This window comes from Suncus etruscus, chromosome 6 (assembly GCF_024139225.1).
Source record: "Suncus etruscus isolate mSunEtr1 chromosome 6, mSunEtr1.pri.cur, whole genome shotgun sequence".
Taxonomy (NCBI): Eukaryota; Metazoa; Chordata; class Mammalia; order Eulipotyphla; family Soricidae; genus Suncus; species Suncus etruscus.
This window is the reverse complement of record NC_064853.1, coordinates 100,181,354-100,203,934: the sequence shown is the minus strand read 5'-3', so window position 1 is coordinate 100,203,934 and position 22,581 is coordinate 100,181,354. Positions and strand designations below refer to the sequence as shown.

The 22,581-nt window shown below is 42.1% G+C and overlaps 2 pseudogenes; both read right to left on the bottom strand.

Annotated features, from left to right (window-relative positions):
• Window positions 1-20,175: 20,175 nt before the first annotated feature.
• LOC126012368 (uncharacterized) lies at window positions 20,176-20,269 on the bottom strand (annotated as a pseudogene).
• A 1,798-nt stretch (window positions 20,270-22,067) lies between these two features.
• Window positions 22,068-22,165, bottom strand: LOC126012373 (uncharacterized; annotated as a pseudogene).
• Between the last annotated feature and the right edge of the window lie 416 nt (window positions 22,166-22,581).

Sequence of the window (22,581 nt, the reverse complement as noted above, 5' to 3'; positions counted from 1 at the left end):
GTCAGCTTTATGCGCAACTCTGGCCCAGAAACACTCATCTATTTCTTGTATAAACCAGACTAATAAAGATTTTATATTGGTAGTCAAGGTTGAGGGATGAGATGGTAGGGATTAGCTTTCTGATTCGGTTCTGGGATTTCTGGAATTGGTTCTCTAATCAATTTAGACTTAAAGATGCCAAAGACGATTTCCTGGAGTAAAAAGAGCCCTAATAATCTGTGGTGTGATCTGACAACAGGGAGAAGCAAAAAAATATTCTTTATATACTTTATATATAAAGTCCTTTTAAGAAGCAAGAGGCTGAATGTATGTTTCTTTTGAACTTTTCTTTTAGAAAACTAACAACATAGACTGAGTTCAGCTGGTTGCTCTTAAGCTGCAGGACAAAGTTGTAAAAAATGAGCTCAGAGATTTGAATTTCCATATTAAAAGCTGCATAAATAACCTAAAGACTTCTTATTTGTGTGCTGTAAGAAGGTTTATCTCCTTTAGTTTCAGGACTAGGATGGCTGAAAATCAGATGCTGCATTGGGCAGTATTACAATGGCATTCTTAGCCTTTCAGCTTTAAAATGAGAGTTTGAGATGTCAGAGTACAGTGGGTAGAGAGTGCTTGCCTTGCAAGTGACCATCCCAGGTTTGATCCTTGGAATCTTAGAATCCCTTGAGCCCTTAGGAGTAAGAGGTGTAAGAAGTAAGCCCCTAGCACTGTCAGGTATGCCTGTCTGATTAGAAAAGAATGGGATTCTATAAATTGGGGTGGGTACAAGGGAGCAGACCTTAATGAAGCAGGAAATGTGTAGTTCCTGAACTCTGATGAACTTGCTTTGCTGTGGAAGGTGGAAGAAGGGGCTTGCTTTGAGCCCCTTGATTCTCTGCTGAAGGAGTAAGCTCTGAGGCGGTTGCTGAGGTGACCAGGCTATAGAATCCAAGTAAATGTTGCTGCCTAGACACTTTGGACTCTTTAAGGTCCTGGCATGCTCTCTGGAAGGGAAAATAGTATATTCCTGCACAATGGAGATGATGAAGACTGTGTCTATGATATAGGTGGTCTCTCAGGACACTCCTTCATAGTAATATCCTGTCAAGGGAGAATAAAACAACCCAACCTGAGGAGCACCACCAATGTCCCAGATCCATCAGAAAAGGCCCAGGACTACCCACGATCTATTGAGGTGCTTCTTATATATAAGGGAGCTCAGGATGGGCAGTAGATAAAGCTATTAGCTATAATCATGTGACCAGTTACCAAAAGGAAGACTTTATTATTTTATTTTTGCTACAGTTAGAAGTGCTCAGGACTTACTCCTTAGTCTGTGCTCAGGATCCCTCTTGGGGGATCATTTGTAGTACCAGGATTTGAACCAGTGTCGACCAGTATGCAAGGCAAGTGCCTTAACACTTGTACTATGTCTCTGGCCTAGAAAAAAAATAAAGCCTTAGGTATGGACATTTATCCGTATAGTGTTGTGAATATATTTATTTGTGTATAAGTCAAAAATTTCTTCTTTTTTTCTATTACTTTTCTTTATTATTATTATTTTTTACTCCTTCGATTTCTTATTTCCTTATCTCATAACAGAGACGTCTAGCACAGTTTTATAGGAAATAAAGATGTCTAAATTTCAGGGCCTAAGTGATAGTACAGTAGGTGAGGTGATTGCTTTGAATTAGCCTGACTGGGGCTCCATCCCCGGCATCCCATATGGTCCCCTGAGTTCACCAGGAGTAAATCCTAAGTGCAGAGCCAGGAATAACTTCTGAGCATAGCCAGGTGTGGTCCCAAAATAAACAAATAAACAATAAAAGTCTAAACTTCACTTAATGACCTCACCTCCTTAAGGGAACAAGACTAGGTGTGGTCTTGGTTGTATATAGGACAGCTGCATATATTAGGGGGAATTGCAACATCTGGAATTTAGATATGATCTCAGGAGGAGCTCGACTGACATTAAGTGGAGTTGTGAGGTGTCATGTGTCAACCACTGAAGGGTCCAGTATTTCAGTGTGATTCTGCCTGTGTCTGTGAGGCTTCACAGACATGGAATTAACTTGAACTGGTAGTTCAGACAGGAAGATTGTCTCCTCCAAAGTGGCTATATCAGCCTCTGCAGACCTGTGTAAAGTAACAAGGCTGATATGAAAATATTCTCCCCTGTCTGTTTTCAAGTTGAGATATTGCTCTTTTCCTGCCTTAGACTCAGACTTGGATTGGAGCCAATTCCTTATCTATTATCCATCTGTCAATCATCTATTTATCTATCTACTTTACCTACCTGACTACCTTCCATCTTCCTATTGTCTATATCTATTTTTATATTATCCATCCATTCACCCATCCATCCATCCATCCCTGTTGGCTCTGTTTCTCAGGAGAACTTCGACTAGTGCTGGACTGCAATTCTCCTGCTTTGCCTCTGATTTCCCTCAACATCACAGTAAAATGCTGTTTACCCTGTACTAACAGGTCCTGTGGGCTCTTCAAAGGAAATCTTACACCTTTGTTTCCCAATAGCAGGAAGTATGTTTCCTATCCAGGACTGATCACGATTATATTTTCTTTGGTGAGGAGGAAAGGCAACTCCAAACACATGTAAAATTTGTGTGTACAGTCAAACATAACTGCAGAAATAGTTTTGCAACAATACAAGTTATTATCCTGAAACTGACAGGCACATATCCTTTTCAGGTTTTTCGCACAATTGAGTGAATGTAGGCAAGACAGATGCCCGAATATGCCCTCTAAAGTGGCATTCCACTGGCATTTAAAAAATTCGATTATTACTCTACGTTCCCTTTTTCTTATCTCTGGCTTTATTCTGAGGTGACATGAAACGGTCATCTTCAATGTGTCCCTTTCTTTGCCAAGAAATGCCTTTTAGATATAAAGAGTGGCTTTGCGGGTCACCCAGGAGGTGGAGAAAACGCCCAAGCCTTTTTGGCACTGGGCCCTTCCTTGCACACACCCCTTTGCCAGCAACCAGGAGCCCGGCGCAGCCGCGTGCAGTTCCGAGGGTTGCCACTAGGTGTCCGCCGGGTCTCGGCGGGCGCGTGCCTGGCCTCCCGCGCTGCGTCGCGTCCTCCCGCCGAGTAACAAATGCGCGCGAGTCGCGCAGGCGCTGTCTTCGCCGGGCTCGGGGGACTGCGGGCTTCGCACACGAAGCCGGGGAGCGAGCGGCGTCTGGTAATGAGATTCGGCGTCTCCCGGAGTCGCGTCTCGCCTGCTTTGATGTATGAGATGATTACGGCGCGGGCGGCGGCTGTGCGCGCGGTCCCCGTGCGGCCTGCAGCCTCGAGGGCTCCTCCTGGCGCCGGAGCAAGGGGCGCGTGGAGGGCACCGCGAGGCCCCCCAATGCCCAAGCCACCCTGAGGGCCAGCAGGGGCCCAGGCACGCCCAGGCTGTTCCCAGGCGACCCCGAACCCCCTCGCCACTGGGTCTGGCCTGGGCTGCAGAATTCTGCAGGCCTGAGTCGCAGGATGGGGAGGCATGCTCCTGAGCTCTGGTGCTTGAGGGGCGGCCTCGTGGATGGCTACGGGGGTGTCTTGTGGTCTTCAGAGCCACTCAACCTCACAAGTACGTGGAGGGGATCCTCGTTAGCTCCGGGACACAGGGAAGGGGACCAGGCCCTGAGCAGCAGGCTGACATTTTGCAGTGAGACACCAGTGACCACCCAGTGGGCAATGCTGGGGGCTGGTGGGACACCCCAATAGCTGCCAATCAATCAGGTAGTCTTTCCTTTTCCTGCCTCTGCTTTTCTTTTACTTTGTTTTTGGCTGTTTTCAAGTCTTAATCCTGGTTCTGCACTCAAGAGATTACTCCTGGCAGGGATCAGGGGACCCTGTGGTGCTAGGGATCAAAATTGGGGTAAATGTATTTAAGACACTCTATCCACTGTACTATTGCTGTGTCCTTATTTAAAACTTTTTATTGAAGTACTTAATGTTGGTTTATAAGACTAACATTTTGGGTACAACTTACAATTTACTCAGAATATTTTACCATATCATAGCATATCATACCCCATACCATACCATATCCCAAACCATACCATATACTATACCATAGCAAAGCATAGCATAGCATAGCATACCATACCCCATACCATACCCATCACAATCTGTCTTTTATATATTTTTTAATTTTTAATTTTTGGTTTTTGGGCCACACCTGGTGACGCTCAGTGTTTACTTCAGGCTATGTGCTCAGAAATTGCTCCTGGCTTGGCTGAATTTATGGAATGCTAGGGGATCAAACTTCGGTCTAGCATGTGCAAGGCAAATGCCCTACTGCTTGCGCCACTGCTCTGGCCCCTAACTTATTTTTTTATACACAAGTACAAATGCAGATTGATAAAAAAGATGTACATTGCATGTATCCATGATAATACTCATAGCAAAGGCAGTTGGAGGCATATTAATAACAGACTTATCTGTGGAGCAGCACATTATGTAAGATGCATTTTCTTCTACAGCCATACAGCAAAGAATCCATCTATAAGTAGATAAGTGGCCCCTGAGTCCACACAGAGCCTAGTGCCAGGCCCTCAGCTAGTGGAGGTGGATGGGTATCTTATTTACATAAATGAAACAAGAGGATTTTTATTTAGCGCTGCAAAAGCTAAAATGGAAATTGGCACTTGATGATTTGTAGTCTGACTTTATTAATGTCACCTCTAGAATTCAAGATAAATTCTGTGATATCTTTCTTTTCCTCAGGGGTGGGATATATATAACAATTTACCACACTAGAGCCAGTTGGATTGGTAGATTTGACCTCTGTTCAGTAGTGTCTGCTGAAGAGAATGAGACAAACACACAGGGACTCTCTCTCTCTCTCTTTCTCTCTCTCTCTCTCTCTCTCTCTCTCTCTCTCTCTCTCTCTCCTCCCAAGCTTTAGGGTCACCTGGGCAGCCATCAGTGAGCTCACAGCCTGACCATTTGTTCAATATATCATCATCGTCCACCCTGGCTCCCCACACATGAGCCATTATTTAAGTTGACAAGGACATTAAGGACAGTCAGCACATCAAAATTTTATGGGTATATTAAGAGCAGAGGCTAGAGTACAGCATCTCATGGCCAATCAGCAGACACCCTTACAGGATGAAGTCATGACAATTTCCTGGTCTATTCTTGTTCATTCTATTTTTCCCTGGGTTTCTAGTTGCCCTGTCACTTAGAAGACCTAAACTGTTTTACCCAGGGGCTTATTCAGACTTTGGGATTTCTGTTAGGGCAGTGATTCCCATAAGAAGTATGTTTTCTCATCTAACTGCATCAAAAAAGGGGAGAAGAAATGAACAGACACTTTCTCAAAGAAGAAATGCAAAAGATCAAAAGACACGTGAAAAAATGCTCCACATCACCAATCATCAGGGAGATGCAAATCAAAATAACAATGAGGTTCCATCTCACACCACAGAGACTGGCACACATTACAAAGACCAAGAACAATCAGTGCTGGTGGGGATGTGGAGAGAAAGGAACTCTCATTCACTGCTGGTGGGAATGTCATCTAGTCCAGCCATTTTGGAAAACAATATGGAGATTCTGCAAAAACCTGGAAATTGAGCTCCCATAGATTCAGCTATACTACTCCTAGGGATATACCCTAGTAACACAAAAATACAATTCAAAAATCCCTTTCTCACTCCTATATTCATTGCAGTGCTATTTACAATAGCCAGCCTCTGGAAACAACCAAGATGCCCTTCAACAGATGAATGACTAAAGAAACAGTGGTACATATACACAATAAAATATTATGCAACTGTCAGGAGAGATGAAGTCATGAAATTTTTCTATATGTGGATGTATATGGAATCTGTTATGCTGAGTGAAATAAGTCAGAGGGAGAGACACAGAATAGTCTCACTCATCTATAGGTTTTAAGAAAAATTAAGTACATTATTGTAATAATGCCCAGTGACAATAGAGATGAGGGCCAGAAGGACCGGCTCACAATATGAAGCTCACTACAAAGAATAGTGGTGCAGTTAGGGAAGTAACTACACTGACAACTATCATGACAATCTTAATGAGTGAGAGAAGTCGAATGTCTGTCTCAAATAGAGACAGGTGTTTGGAAGGAGGGAGGGGGGCATTGGTGTGGGAATGTTGCAGTGGGGAAGAGGGTGTTCTGTTTATGACCGAAACCCAACTACAATCTTGCTTGTAATCATGGAGCTTAAATAAAGATTTTATATATTAAAAATAAAAGAAGTCTGTTTCTGCCTGTGTCCATCTCACAAGCCTGGCCAAACATTTGCATGGCAAGTGGTTTACTTGAAATGAACCATCCAAGATGTCTTTTAACCATCTTTCCCAATAGTACAAGATATAATATTAAATCATGATCAGAAACAAGCTTTAAGTTCTTTCTGATAGCCAGGGTCTCATTAAACTATGGTGACCAAATGGATCATCCAAGAATGTGGTGACTTTCACCTGTGCAACTTTGTGGAGCCATAGACGTGTTGATGCATTTAAGGGAATTAGTCAATGTACTTTTTTAAGGGATGATGACACTCCCCTGTAATGCGAGTTGGACTGGGACCCTCTATAATGGTGGTTGGACTGGGCCATGCCCCCCTGTAACTGACAACTGCCCTTGCAATAAAGGAGAGCCTGGCAGTTATTGCTGGGGTGGGGAGGCAGGGAAAAGACCAGAGTCTGTCTCTATCTCTGTCTCTCTCTGTCTGTCTCTGTCTGTCTCTATCTCTGTCTCTCTCTGTCTGTTTCTGTCTGTCTCTCTGTCTCTGTCTCTCTCAAAGCCTACAGGCCTCCCCAGCCCTCTCTGGCCTGTAGGGGAGAGTAAAGTACCTATTTCTCTCAGAACCCCTCACTGGCCCCCACAGTGGCAGATGTAAGACTGGGAATTGATACACTGTTCTACCCCTCTCCTCTTTCTCTCTCCTGGTTTGCTGGTTGCAACATAGAAGGGTGGCATGAACAGTGACATGACACTGTTAATCTTCATCCTCTGCTTTGGTTCTTTCCTCTAATCCCACCCAATAGACTAGATGGGATGCTGATCCTGGGATGGATCAGCTGACCCAGGTTTGAGTCCCCATGTATGTTCCATGAATGCCACTGCACATTAAGTTCCTTACCCAGTTGCTACTGAATGTTTCCTGATGTCTCATTTTTCTTTAGTTCTCCACTCTCAGTCTTTCCTAGCAGATCATAGGAAAGTTGTTTATAGAGCCTCTATAAAAGCATCCTACTGCATGTCCAGAAGAAGGCCTTCTGCCATCTTTTCTTTGCCTAGACCTTGTGAACTTTCAAGAAAGTCATGGGGATTGAGTCAGCATAGCTGACCACACTTATGCTGACCTCTTCTTCTTGCCCCGAACCCAATTTATTTTCATAGAGATACCTTCAAGTGTAGACACTCAAGGCTTTTCTACCTCTTTGCTACTCAAGGAGGAGTTGAGGTGACTTTCCCTCCTACTACCATGTTTCAGTCACTGTCATTCCTCAGACTCTGGACTATTGTCACTTTCCATTTCTGAACATTTGTAAGAATCCATCAACATTTCGTTTTTATTTTTTTTTACCTCTCTCTCACCAATGCACTTCTAATATTTTGACATTACTTTCTACTTGTGAAAGTGATTTTTATGGGGAAGGACTCTCATGAAGTTGTGCCTATTCTCAGTGAATTTTCCCTCAGACTACTGAGATAGGTTTGGCAAGGTTTGCCTCATAAGATCCTCATCTCTTTCTATGGTGGACAGAATAATGCCTCTCTAAGACAGCCATGCACAAATCTCTGAAAACTGTGAATATGTTACTTATTAGGCAAAATGGACCTGAGGATGAAGTGATAGCACAGCAGGTAGGGTGTTTGCAAACAAAAAGAACTTTATAGATGTGATTAAGAACCTTGAGGGGGAAGTATAATTTGGATAGATCTGACAGAACCACAAGAATCTTTATCAGGAAACAAGACAGAAGCAAGAGTCTGATTCAGGCGAGGAGCCATGATGATGGAAGAGGAAATCAGAGTAAAGCAGGGCTATGAGGAAAGGCATGCAATGGAAATCCCATTCTCAGACTCTTCACATCTCTGCCAACATCTTAATTTTAGCCTTATAATACTCATTTTTGATGTCAAGCTCTAGGATTGTAAGAATATTTTTACCTGTTCTGTTATTAGTGCTATTGAAATTTGTTAGTAGCAACAAAAGGGAGTGAATACTTTTCTCCAAAATTCTCTTCGAAAAGAAAGGAGAGAATATAGTGTTGGAAATGTCTATCTCCAAAATGGAAGATCATTGAGCCTTAACCTTCTCTTGCCTCAGACAGTATGTTTATAGAGGACATTTGCAGAACTAGTCTGTTTATTCAACCTACGTTCACTTTGAGAACATTTTCCTCCATCTAAGTAAGCTAAGTAAGCTAATTACTTAGCTCCTGCTAAGTAATTGGGGGCCTGTTGTTCCTGCCCCTCCACATAGCTGATTGGTGCAGAGGAGTTAACTTGCTCAAAGAAGCTCTTGAGATAGGCACAGGAGAGGTGAGGAGTTTTACTCTGGAGAAACCAAGCGAAACCAATCCAGTTGAGTTTCCTGTTTGTGGGATGGATGTTGTGGCTCTAAAGAGCTGGATAAAGTGAGAGAGGAAACGCCAAGGTGAGGTTGAACTGAGGTGATGGGAGAAGCAGAGAAACTGCTTGATGGAGGGTCTGTTACTGGAGTTGGCTGGTTCTGCCTGGGAGTTTTCAGTGCTTCCCCTGTATAGCCTTGTGTTCTTAAAAATATTCTATTTTCATCTGCTATACTTTCTGTGGAGTTTTGTTTCCAGACCAAGAAGCCTCTGTGTTTGTTTTTGTGTGTAACGAGCTGCATTTGTCCTGTGGTGCAAACCAGAAGTTAATCAGCTGGCTTTCCCATCTCTTATGCTGTCATGAAGCCTGAATACACGAGAGTGGCTAGAAATATTAAATATAAGGGTTGGAAAGATAATACAGCATGTATATAGGGCATTTGCCTCGAACATAGCCAACTAGGATTTGATCCCTGGCATCATACTGTGGTTCCTGAGTGTAGAGCTCAAAGTAACTCCTGAGCATCTTAAGGTGTGACCTAAAAGCTAAACACACAAAAAAGCTCAGAAAAGCAACATTAAGTTTTGTCCAATTCTAAGCTAACTTGTTTTTATTTTGGTGTTAGAAATAGTTCTGAGTGACACAGAAGTAAAGTTGGAAATTTAGGGGCCGGGCGGTGGCGCTAGAAGTAAGGTGCCTGCCTTGCCTGCGCTAGCCTAGGACGGACCGTGGTTTGATCCCCCAGCATCCCATATGGTCCCCCAAGCCAGGAGCGACTTCTGAGCGCATAGCCAGGAGTAACCCCTGAGCGTCACTGGGTGTGGCCCAAAAACCAAAAAAAAAAAAAAAAAAAAAAAAGTTGGAAATTTACTTTATTTGGAAATTTAGTAACTTAAAATGGAAAGTTTGGGGAAGAGTGAGTGAGGGAACATTCAATGAAAGCCACGGAGATTCATCTATAAACAACAGCTGTAATACAAGGAAGGATTGATTTTTTTACTTTTTTGATTTTGGACCATATCCGGTGACACTTAGCAGTTACTTCTGGCTATGCCTTCAGAAATTTCTCCTGGCTTGGGGGACCATAATGGACACGGGAGTGGGGTGGGGGAGGGAATCTAACCGCGGTCAGTCTGTCCTAAGTCATCCATACGCAGGGCAAATGCTTTACCACTGTGCCACCACTCAAGGAAGGAGTGATGAGTATTCTGACCTTGAGAAACTTAAGGCCAAGGCATATGTGCTATTCATCAACATATCTGCAGTTTAGCACTTGACATTCATTCATTATTTCCTCAAATCTTTATTGCATAATTAATTAGATGCCCTGAATATAGTTGACCTCTGTTCACTCTGTATGTTTGTATTAGACAAATTAAGCTATTTTTACATACTCAGAACATTATGTATCTGAAAAATTCCAGATTGATTTGATTGACAATTTTAGCTCCCAGAATGCATGGGAAGAAAAGGATTGCTTAAAAGCAAAGATTTGGGGGGGCTGGAGAGATAGTACAGTAGAAAAAGCACTTGTTTTTTTTATATTTTTATTTAAACGCCTTGATTATAAATATGGTTGTAATTGGGTTTCAGTCATGTAAAGAACACCCCCCTTCACCAATAAAACATTCCTAACACCAATGTCCCAAATCTCCCTCCTCCCCACTCTACTTCCACCTGTACTCTAGACAGGCTTTCTACTTCCCTCATTTATTCACATTGTTATGATAGTTCTCACTGTAGTTATTTCTCTAACTGCACTCACCACTCTTTGTGGTGAGCTTCATGTCGTGAGCTGGACCTTCCAGCCCTCCTCTCTTTGTCTCTGAGAATTATTGCAGAAATATCTTTTATTTTTCTTAAAACCCATAGATGAGGGAGACTATTCTGTGTATATCTCTCCCTCTGATTTATTTCACTCAGCATAATAGAGTCCATGTACATCCGTGTATAGGAAAATTTCATTACTTCAGTATTCCATTGTGTATATGTACCACAGTTTCTTTAGCCATTCATCTGTTGTAGAGCATCTTTGTTGTTTCAGAGTCTGGCTATTCTTTTTTTTTTTTTTTTTTTTTTTTGGCCACACCCGGCAGTGCTCAGGGGTTACTCCTGGCTCAGAAAGAGCTCCTGGAAGGCATGGGGACCATATGGGATGCCGGGATTCGAACTAACCACCTTTGGTCTTGGGTCAGCTGCTTGCAAGACAAACACCGCTGTGCTATCTCTCTGGCCCCAGAGTCTGGCTATTCTAAATAGTGCTGCAATGAATATAGGTGTGAGAAAGGGATTTTTTTGTGTTGTATTTCTGTGTTCCTAGGGTATAACCCTAGGAGTGGAAAGTCACTTGTCTTGCAGGCAGCTGACCCGGGTTTGATCCCAGGCACCCAATATAGTCCCCCAAGCTTTGCCAGAACGATTCCTGAGCACATAGCCAGGAAAAAGCCGTGAGCACCTCCAGGTATGGCCTTAAAACAAAACACTCAAAAAAGCAATGGTATTTGTTTTTGATGATGAAGGAAATCAGTTTTTGAGTAAACATTGAATTATGTCACATAGAAAATGAAAAAATTTACTTGTCAAATGTAGCATTAAATAATTAACGATGGTGGTGGATGGAGAAGGATGGAGGCCTTTGTCCTTAGGCCATGGCCACATGGCTTCATCCCCCATCAACTGGCGGGTCTGGGGTCCAGGAAAGCTACGGGTATTGAACTCACTCACAGACAGGCATCAAGAAGCATCAGCTTTATTCATGCCCTATTAACAACATGTGTGTGGCCTATATCATAACCTTTCAAGCATTTGCTATTCTTAGCTAGCCCTACACCTTAACTCCTTTCAGCCATCTTCCCTTTGACCTCCATGCTGGCCAAAGACCAAAAGGGCAGAGACCCAAAAGCCCTAATCACCTGGGTCAAAGGCCTTATCTACCTTTTCCAAGACCCCTCCCAGGAATGGGCGGGGTCTTGCAGATAAGGTCAAGTTACCTAGGGAGAAAGGGAGGGGGATGAGGCTTCAGTCAAATATATCCATATAACAAAAATTTATATCTAAAAACAATCACAAAATAAAATTTTTTTTTTTTTGGTTTTTGGGTCACACCCGGCGTTGCTCAGGGGTTACTCCTGGCTGTCTGCTCAGAAATAGCTCCTGGCAGGCACAGGGGATCATATGGGACACCGGGATTCGAACCAACCACCTTTGGTCCTGGATCAGCTGCTTGCAAGGCAAACACCGCTGTGCTATCTCTCCGGGCCCACAAAATAAAATATTTTTATAAATGATATCACTTATAAAAAAGTTTTTTTTTGGTTTTTGGCAATTAGGTGTACTCCTAGATCTGCACTCAGGGATCACTCCTGGCAGGAGGGACCCTTGATCCTAGGGATCAAATCTGGATTTGTTGTGTGCAAGGCAAATTCCCTTCTGTACTTTGGCTCTGGTACTCCTTACTAAAAAAAATTAAGAATAAAACCTTGCTGGCATTGGGTTGGCTGTGTCCCTGATGAAAGTGATACCCTGATTTTTTTAGGGCTCCCTTTTGAAACCACAGTGATTTACGTAGATTTCTTTATCCCACCCAATTAAATCTAGCTTCATCCCTGGATCTCTGATAGTGGAAAATGAACTCACCTCTGTGACACATTTTGAAAAAAAAAAAAAAGGGATTATGCAATAAGAGGTGCCTTTTGGGAGATTTTGGGAGCAGCAGGAGAGAAATTGTGTGGGGAGTATGCTTTGGTTGAGTTGAAATCGAGTGGAGTGTTTCTGTGTAGGAAACCCTCCAGGTTGGCCGCAGCCTGGCTTTGTGAGAGCTGATTAGGATGCAGAGAAGTAATGCAACTTGTTTCTGGAGCTTGTTTCACCTCTGTCCCCTCAACTCTGCCCAGACCCATCCCTCAGTGTGAAAGTTCCGATTGTTATCTTGGTTACAGAATCCCATTCCTTGTCTGTTTTCTTTTGCCCTCATATTCACATTTCTTTGAATGTCCTTTCATGGGACGCCTTGATCTGCTCCCAAAGAAATGCAATTATCAGAAATCAACCTCTCTCACCCATTTCTGCCCTAAGCAGCTTTTGCCCACTGGTGAATTTCACATTGTACGGAGAAAGTCAGCAACTAATACTAATAACAATAAAATATGTTTGTATTTTTAGATGACTTTTTCCACTGGGGACTCCCTTGTGAGAGCCAGGCACTAAGCATAGTGAGTTTGTATATGAGCTGGAAATAGAGAGCGTGCGAGAGACCTGGCTGGTTGAAGCCTTTCCTTGACAGCTAATTTCCATTTTTTGGTATCAAGGGGTCTGTGCCAGTAATTGGCATGCAGATTGTGTCTGATGGGCCTGTTATACAGAATAAAGGAATCTGCTAGTTAGAATAAGCCAACCCCAGGCTGATGGATGGGGCATAAGGAGGTCATTGCAAAAGAGAAATTGTGCGTGCATGAGTACGTGTGTATGTGTGTATGTGTGTGTGTGTGTGTGTGTGTGTGTGTGTTTTCATAAGAATTTCTAACCCCCTCCCTTTTGCCTCTTTATTCAGCAAACTCTAATCTTTCATACTGCATTGAGACAAATGTCGCTCCATTTCTCTCCATAGCTGTTTTTCCCTTGAAGGGATATTTGATGGAACCCACTCCAGGTTTTAATACAGTATGGAGGCAAAGGAGAAATTAAAGCAGTGTCATGGTTTGTTAGCAGCCCAGGATCTTCTAGGATGGGCCCAGGCTACAAATTATCCTTGTGGAATTAATTGGCAGAAGATACTTCTGTCCATCATTCTTAATCCAAAGGCATGGGTGAAGCCGTTCTGAGATGTCTCCTCAGGACAGATGCTGCCATTGGTCTGATTCAGTGGCTGTTTTCTTGACAACTCCCTTCCCATGCCCTAGGGGTTAAGGTACAGATTGTTCTATTTCTGCTGCCCTTTTGGTTAACTGGTCAGGTTAAGGTACCCTCCTTAGCACAATACTTCCAATACAAAGGTCACAGGATTCAACAGCTAGGTATGCCAAAACCAGGGGAAGCGGAAAGAGTTTAGCCCTTTTACTTGTAGTTGAATGTATTTAATGTGATAGTTACCTAAGTCTTGGACAATATCTGGACATTAATAATTGTGTTTGCTAAAAAAAAATAATTGTGTTTGCTTAAATAATTGTATTTGCATCCCAAACCTCAGAAGCTGACTGATCAAAGCTACAGTGAGCACCAGCTTGTGGGTGCAGATGTCACTCTAGGTTCACAGGAACAAACTGTGAAGGCCCTTACTGGCCAGTGACCAAAAGTGATCTGGCATTCAAGTATGTTGGACTTCATTTCCAGGACTTCCCACTGGGGATCTCCATGTGTGTCTCATTCAGCAAATGCAGCCTCTGCCTCCTGCTCAGGAGAATACCACACCCATGTTTTTCTGGCTATCAGTAGACGAAGGGCTTCTTGATTGATTCATACAATATAAACACACAACTATTTTACATCTCAGGAACCTCTCTGAACCTGAACTTCAACAATGCACGCAGATGTCACTTTCTTGGTTTCTGTAAACTCAGACCAGTGAGTTAATGAAAAACAGATTTCTTGAGGCAAGACCTCACGTTGTGTCTTTTTTTTTTTTTTTTTTTTTGGTTTTTGGGCCACACCCGTTTGACGCTCAGGGGTTACTCCTGGCTATGTGCTCAGAAATCGCCCCTGGCTTGGGGGGACCATATGGGACGCAGGGGGATCGAACCGCGGTCCGTTCCTTGGCTAGCGCTTGTAAGGCAGACACCTTACCTCTAGCGCCACCTTCCCGGCCCACGTTGTGTCTTTTTATTGATGGTTTTCATTGAGGGTTACTTTTGCTTGTCTAATATGAGCATGGTAGGAAAGTATATCTAGTAGAAGTGATTGTATAAGCATTTGTTGTAGTATTTGCTGCTTAAAGTGGGTTCATTTTGGGGCCTGAGCGATAGAACAGCAGGTAAGGGCATTTGCCTTGCATGCTACTGACCTGGGTTTGATCCTTGGTCCCATATGGCCCCCCCAGCCTTCCAGGAATAATTTTGAGCACAGAGCCAGGAGTAACCCCTGAGAGCCACTGGTATTTTCCACAAACCAAAAAAATGTTGGTTCATTTTGCCCAGATGAAAGACCAGTCTTGTGGAAGAGGTTCAAATAGTTCAGAAATCTGTGGAAATTGGTCTTTGGACAATCCAGGAGTAAAAACTTTTATATTTTGTTTCTTCTTTTTCTTTCTTTCTTTCTTTTTTTTTTTTTTGAGGAAGACATATTATGTCCTATCACTTTTACATCTTATTATTAAAGAAGGCATTTTGAAATTGATATTTCTCATCATTAGATTCAGAACAAAATGTATATAGGACTCACCAGATTGAAGTTCTTTATACAGTATTTAATCCATTTAGCTATATTTGGGGTTTTGTGGTTTTTGGGCCATACCCAGAAATACTCAGGGCTTGCTTATTCCTGACTTTGTGCTCAGGAATCACTCCTGGTGCCTACGAGATCACATTGATGCTGTGGATTGAACTTGGTTAATCTTCATACCAGGAGAGCATTCTACATATGGCACTACATAGGGTCCCCCAGACCCTGCTAGGAGTGATCTCTGAGCCAGGAGTAAGCCTTGAACAATATTGAATGTGGCCCCAAACAAACAAAAAACAAAAACAACACACAAAGAAAAGCTGAGAAGCTTGCTTACATTCTGAAGCAAAGTTATGCTTTTTGGGGGGTGGTTCGAGTTTCTCAGGTACTGGAATAGGAAGAAAGTAGTCAGTTGATGAAATGTCTTCAGATCCGGAGGTACCCCTAGAATTTCCTCTCCCCAGCTCTCTGTAGGATATTGTAATCTCTGGTTCTCCCTCCATCTCTCTGTCTCCTGGTTTGTAGGGTCTGGAATGGGGGATGGATTTGCTCCTTCTTGGGCATGTCTTAATTCTACTGTTTATATAATATATTTATATATAAATATATAATATTTGAGATCATTAACAGTTTTCTCTGAGAAGCTTCAAAATTGATTTTAAACTCAAAATCTGGAAATCCCTTTATTGTTATTATTCTTCCTTTCCAGTGTAGTAAGCACACACTACCTTCCCTGCTGGCCTGAAGTTCGTGGGCAAAGATGAATTATAATAATAACATCATCGTGCCCTGTGACCATGCAGGGTCTGTCACAATGAATGTGGATTGCATTAGAATCTTGGATGCAAATCTTGTTGCTTTGTCCCTCACTAGCTTTGTGAGTTTGAGCAAGTCACTTGTTTCCTATGAACCTGTTTCTCTATAGCAGAGTGATAGTGATTTCTGTTTTTATAATGGGGTTGAAGATGAATTGGAATGAAGTTAGTGGAACTCCTTGTAGATGATGCAGAAGTACCATGTTAAAGCTAAACATGCATCCAAAAGATCCTGCTAACTAGGAACAGGACTCAATTTTTCCACTTTAAGGAGAGGATCAAAGCTTTTGCTGTAGGTTAAATGTGTAACAGCAGGTGCTGACTACAGGCTTGTTGCTGTGTTTAGGCAAGGCCTGGTTTCACTCACAACTTTTTCAAATCAGTGTCACAACAACTGGATGCTGATGTTGTGTGCATGAAGGCATCAGGTAAATTATAGAGGTGGAATGATGAACAGTCAGGTTCTTACACCCAACCTATCCACCTCCAGGAGTGTTATTCCCGAATGCCATTCGAATGGATTATTCATTCCCCTCACAATGTTCTCTCCATCACAATGGTATTGCTCTCTATCAGGTAATGCCATAGTATTCAGGCCCGGCTTCTGTGCAGGGGAGAGTTATGTTATGCATCCACCCTCAGAAGTGCTTTCTTCTTTTTTGACTTGCTCAAACAATATTAATTTTAATAAGTATTTATGGAAGCTAGCTGTCAGCAGGTGGTATGGACGACACAAACTAGCTATAAAATTCCTTTAAGTTTCTCCAGAAAATCTCATCTTCTGCAGCAGAGAGGCTCATCTTTTCCTGGATGAAATTGATACATCAAATTGCAGACCCCGCTGAAAGTCTATAAAATAAGAGAAGTAACCCATTTCCTGGGGATGAAATGAGTGCCCTCCTCTTGGTGGAAGGAACTTCTCAACAAAACTTTCTCATTCTGCCACAGATGTTTTGAATTTGTCCTTGTAGTGGATCTAAAGATCTGTATCTCCTTGCAAGGGCTTTTCCACATCATGCCTCTTTTTTTTTTTTTTTTTTGGTTTTTGGGCCACACCCGGCGGTGCTCAGGGGTTACTCCTAGCTGACTGCTCAGAAATAGCTCCTGGCAGGCACGGGGGACCATATGGGACACCGGGATTCGAACCAACCACCTTTGGTCCTGGATCGGTTGCTTGCAAGGCAAACACCGCTGTGCTATCTCTCCGGGCCCCACATCATGCCTCTTTAAGGCCGTGAAATTTTACTTGTAGTTTCTGAGGATGTGGCATTATTTATCCTATTTATTTATCCTATTGGATGACCCTATGTGCTGTCAGCATTACATCAACCTGAAGGGAAAAGGAGGTGAGTCTGTGATTCTAAATGGACACATTCTAGGGGAAAGTGAGAAACAGTGCAGCTGGCAAAGGGAAAACATACATTCCTAGTGGCCAGAGCCAAAAGCCCAGCATGGGCCCCTCTGCAGAAAAGAGGTTTAGAGGGGTAGGAGAGATAGTACAGCAGGTAGGTGCTTGTCTTGCATGCGGCTGACCCAGATTCAGTCTTTAGCATTCCAGATGGTCTCCCGAACCCTGCTGGCAGTGATCTCTGAACATAGAGCCAGAAGTAAACTCTGAGAACAGCCCTAAATTTTGACCCCTCTCAAAAAGGAGCAGAGTGAGGGTGCAAGTATTTGAGAGCCTGGAGGACACAGAAAAATTTAAGAAGTTAAATGTTGGTCCTAGTCTGAGTTTGCTCCTGCATCATTTCTCACATCCCTGCCCTGATCCACAGGTGTTCATTCATTCCTGAACAGGGTCAGCAAAGGCAGTTAATTGACAGCTTTGAATTCTGTGTGCCAACCTATAATGCTGTAGGCTTTATGTAGAGCTACATCTATCACAAGAAATTCTGTGAAACAATTAGAAGGACTCTTCAAATTATATTTATAATGGTCCCTACAACTTCGATGAGAAGAAATAAAACTTGTTAAATATTTTAGCATGGTCTTTGCAAATCCCTACCACTTGAAGAAAATGTAGTCTATAGAAGTTTCAAGACTTTTTAATGCAGCATATTGATTTTTTTTTTTACTTTTAATTAAGTAATGTAGACATTTTATGGTTAGGATCCTGGATTGTATTGCCATTCTCTCCTGCCCTTTGCCTTTGCTTCGAGGACCAACTGGAATTACGTTGCTGGGTGTCTGACCTTAGGTGGCCTCACCAATGAGGCATCTACTGTGGAAACCTCTCTTTGTTTTCTCCTCTCAGTTTGTGATTAGCCTTCTAGGTTTACTCCTAGCTTTCTAAGGAATTTTATATATTTTCTTTCTTTCTTTTTTTTTTTTTTTTGGTTTTGGGGCCACACCCGGCGGTGCTCAGGGATTACTCCTGGCTATCTGCTCAGAAATAGCTCCTGGCAGGCACGGGGACCGTATGGGACACCGGGATTCGAACCAACCACCTTTGGTCCTGGATCGGCTGCTTGCAAGGCAAACACTGCTGTGCTATCTCTCCGGGCCCAGAATTTTATATATTTTCAATAATGGATTGTTAACAACTCATTTACACTGGTTGTTCTATGTCTGATCAATTTATTTATGTTCAGATATTTTTTTTTTTTTTTTTTTTGGTTTTTGGGTCACACCCGGCGGTGCTCAGGGGTTATTCCTGGCTCCATGCTCAGAAATTGCTCCTGGCAGGCACGGGGGACCATATGGGACGCCGGGATTCGAACTGATGACCTTCTGCATGAAAGGCAAACGCCTTACCTCCATGCTATCTCTCCGGCCCCATGTTCAGATATTTTTATATTGCAATCTTTTATTTATTAATGCAAGCACATAAAAAGTAGTAAAATATATTTTCTGTTATAAAACAACATAATATTCTCTTTCTTAGGATAAAACACTTTGTATTTTTATAAGCCTATTTATATTTTTCTACTTAAATTTCCTTAATTCTATTTACTCATACTAAGTCTTACATTTGTAGATTTTTCCTTTATTATGAAAACTAAATTATATTATCAGAAAACTAAAAGAAAGTTTATGACAGGAAAGACATAATTACTACAATAAGATCCAAGTACAAAACAAAATTTAATGCAATATATTTTATTTATTTATTTATTTATTTATTTTTTTGTGGTTTTTGGGTCACACCCGGCAGTGCTCAGGGGTTATTCCTGGCTCCAGGCTCAGAAATTGCTCCTGGCAGGCACGGGGGACCATATGGGACGCTGGGATTCGAACCGATGACCTCCTGCATGAAAGCAAACGCCTTACCTCCATGCTATCTCTCCGGCCCCTTATTTATTTATTTTAATAATATATTTATTTAAGCACGATCATTACAAACATGTTTATTGTTGGGTTTCAGTTATAGTAAAGAACACCCCCTTCACCAGTGCCACCTTCCCACCACCAAAGACCCCTTCTCTCCCACTCCCTGCCTGTATTCGAGACAGGCATTCTACTTCTCTCACTCACTACCATTGTCATGATAGTTGTTAGTGTAGTTCTTTCTCTAACTGCACTGACCACTCTTTGTGCTAAGCTTTATATCATGGACTGGTTCTTCCAGCCCTCATCTCTATTGTTTCTGGGTATTGCAATAATACTGCTGGGAATGCTGTTCAGCCTTTATGGAAAACAATATGGGTATTCCTCAAAAAACTGGAAATTGAGCTCCCTTATGATCCAGCTATACCACTCCTATGGTTATACTCTAGGAACAACAACAACAACAACAAAAACAAAAACACACAATACAAAATTGCCTTCTGAAAAAAATTGTCTTCTGCACACCTATATTAATTGCAGCACTATTTACAATAACCAGAATCTGGAAACAACCCAGATGTCTGCTAACATATGAGTGGCTAAATAAACTGTGGTACATACACAATGGAATACTGTAGCCATCAGAAAAAATGAAGTCATGAAATTTTCCTATACATGGATGAATATGGAAACTATTATGCTGAATGAAATAAGTCAGAGGGAGATAGACATGGAATAGTTTGACTCATCTGTGGGATTTAAGAAAAATAGGCAATATAATTTTAGATGCCAGAATTGAAAACAGTTATTAAATGAGAATAGGCAGTATACTATTAAATAATTAGTTTTTGAGAGAGACAGAGACAGAGAGAGAGACAGAGATAGATAGACAGAGACAGACTCTGAGATGAGAGATGTTATTAAAATTATGAAGGCTTTTTTTTGGTTATACCTTCTAGTTCTTTCCTAAAATTGTTTTCTTTTTGAATTATTTCAGTCAACTCAGTGGCCTTAAAAATGAATAAAGCTTCTTTAGCTTCCTTTGTTTAAAACCATATTGAATGGACTCTAGTTACTTGATATCATAAGATTGTAAATGAGGTCATGTTAATCTCTGGATTTCTTTAGTTCTGTGTCACATGGAACAGCTTGCTTTTATTTATTTATTTTTAAAAATATGGAACACTTCACTAATTTGTGTGTCATCCTTGCACAGGGACCATGCTATTCTTCTCTGTTAGTATATGTGCTGTTGAAGTGAACACAGAACTGCTTGTTTGGGAATGATAAACATGAGAGCTATTGTCCTGGGCAGTCGGGGAGCCAGGTGGGAACTTAAGGGGCTATATGCAGGTGAACTATAAGTGAGTTTAATTAATATGATTAGGGACTTCCTTATTTCTTACGCTAGGAAACCTATCTTGCTATATATTATTTTCCTTCTTTTGGATGCCAATAATTGAAATATAGCAGATAGTTAGTAGTCTCGAGTCAGTGCAGCTACCAAGTGACTGGTCAGGGAAGACACCTTTTCTGATGAAGATTTTCTTTTGATCTTTAGTGTGAGCAGTGTGGAATCCGTTTTAGGAAGCCTCTGTCTGTATTAATTTCTTCTCATGCTCAGTACTTTTCTTCTCATCCTTCTCTGTTTGACCTGATATGATGTCATTTGGGCTGTATTAAATATTTTTTTGAAAAAGAGTGAACATTATACATTTCATCCAAAAAATGCTATTTCTGGGTCTACAATTCATCTCTGCCACTGCATTTTCCTGGTTCCTAAAGGACTTGGTGCAGACATACCCTCTCCCCCTCCTCCCTTTCACCTTGGATTCAGCACTAAAAATGTAAAAGTCGTTAATAAGGCGGGAGGTGCTTTATGCCACAGGGTATAGATGATACTATTGGAAATGAGAAATATTCTTCCTGAATGTTGTCAATTTGTTACTTTTCTGTCCTCAGCATGGGGGGCCCTTATCTCCCAGCCCAAGCAGCTGGCTTTGGGCACAAGTCTGGACTGGGAGAGATTGATTCATGGTCCCAGTGGGACATTTTACAATTTCCTTTTCCTTGAGAAACTTTAAAAGCCATTCAGGATTCACTACCTGTGTACTTTATTTAGAGCTTCTCCCAGGTGACTCAGTTCAGAAAATGCAGCAGTCAGATTCCCTTCTGGGTGCAAAGGGTGGAACATGGCACCCTGTTGTGAGTTGGCAGCTGGGACCAGGGTCCAGAGCCTGCAGTACCTCTTCTCGGTTAAGGTAGTCTGGGAATCAAACCAATTTGACTTAGAAACACTAATTTGATACCTGCTGTGTATGAATGATTACACTAGGTATTGGGGGTAGAGAGGTCAGAGATGGCCTAGGAGTCCCTCAAAAACCTCAAAGTTTTAAATGAAGATGAAAAAATAAATAATGAATATATTATAGATATGTGTATATATGTATGTATATATAAAATGCAAAAAAGAACATACAGGCATGGGAAGAGGGGTCACCCAGAGCTGGTAGATGCTCAGGAAGGGTAAGGGATGGGATAAGGAGAGAGATGGCCATCAAAGAATAAACTGGAGTAACCAGTAGTTAGAAGCTGGGGGAAAGCAATTGAGTCAGAGGGAACAGCATTTACAATACATGAGAGTGTGAAACTGAATGGCCTATTTGTGAGACAAGTAGATTTCTAGTGTGTTTGAGAGAAGGAAGAATATAAATGCTAAGCTGAAGAGGGAAGGATGGGCTGGGTACTTGTGTACTAATCATAGGGAAGAGGATTAGTCTTTCCCCTGCAGGTGGCAGGGAGTTATCCTAGGAAAGGTACCTCCAGGGACAGTGGAGCTGGGCCTGGGGAGCAACTCAAGGGGTGACCTGGGAAAGATCTAGTGATAAAGGAAGAACTGAAGGGATAGTTGCAGTGCTGCAGGTTTGAGCAGAACAGTAGGGCACAGACAGGTATGAGATTAGAAAGGAAGAACAGATAGGTACATCGCCTTGAAGACCCTGATTCTGCAGTCTGCACTTTATGATCATGTTTAAAGAAATGAGGCAAATATTGAAGATCAGAAGAAACCAAAAATATTTCTGCATCTCATCCTCATAGGGGCCATGCTAATCTTCTCTGTATCGTTCCAATTTTAGTATATGTGCTACTGAAGTGAGCATGAAACATAAATATTTCTGTTTTTTTAATTTTTGTTTTTTGGGCCACATCCGGCAGTGCTCAGGGGTTACTCCTGGCTGTCTGCTCAGAAATAGCTCCTGGCAGGCACGGGGGACCATATGGGACACCGGGATTCAAACCAACCACCTTTGGTCCTGGATCAGCTGCTTGCAAGGCAAACGCTGCTGTGCTATCTCTCCGGGCCCCACATAAATATTTCTAAGTTTATAAGGCCAACTCAGCAGCTAGGATGGGACTTCTCTTTCTTCATCATCTCCCCTAACAATTCATACCTTGTTTATGGCAATTTTAAGTTTTCATTCAAAAGTTCATTGTCACTATGCTGGAAGTGACTTTTTTTGCCACACCAATCAGTGCTTAGGGCTTAGTCCTGGCTCTACACTCAGGGATCATTCCT